The sequence below is a fragment of the Pterocles gutturalis genome, unplaced genomic scaffold, assembly GCF_000699245.1.
Source record: "Pterocles gutturalis isolate BGI_N339 unplaced genomic scaffold, ASM69924v1 scaffold25069, whole genome shotgun sequence".
NCBI classification, from domain to species: Eukaryota; Metazoa; Chordata; class Aves; order Pterocliformes; family Pteroclidae; genus Pterocles; species Pterocles gutturalis.
The window spans coordinates 1,346-1,701 of NW_010136451.1; the positions used below are offsets into that span (position 1 = coordinate 1,346).

The 356-nt window shown below is 54.2% G+C and overlaps 1 protein-coding gene across 1 annotated transcript in view; it reads left to right on the forward strand.

Annotated features, from left to right (window-relative positions):
• FXYD2 (FXYD domain containing ion transport regulator 2) overlaps positions 1–356 on the forward strand; it is a 1,910-nt gene that overhangs the window by 1,227 nt on the left and 327 nt on the right. The window lies entirely within an intron of this gene.

Sequence of the window (356 nt, forward strand, 5' to 3'; positions counted from 1 at the left end):
TTTCCATCTAGGCACGCTCCCAGCAGAAAGCCAGTTGGGAAGGCGACCACATAAATATTTAGCATTTCCCTGCCAGCATCAGGGCTTCAGAGGGAAGGTCACTAATTAAAAATAGCAGAGAAAACTCTGACATTTCCAGAGTGAGAAACCAGCTTTCCCAGAGCCCTCAGACCTCAGCAGCTCCCAGAGAAAGCCGGTGCCGAGTGTGCCGGGCACTGTGCCACCCTGCCCGTGCATGCAGTGACACTGCCCAGCGGTTTTAGGGAGAAAGAGAAGGAAAATGCCTGCATTTGCAATCACGGGAGCAGCAGAGGGAGAAGCACAGACGTCGAGCGGGCTCTTGTGGCTGGGGGTTT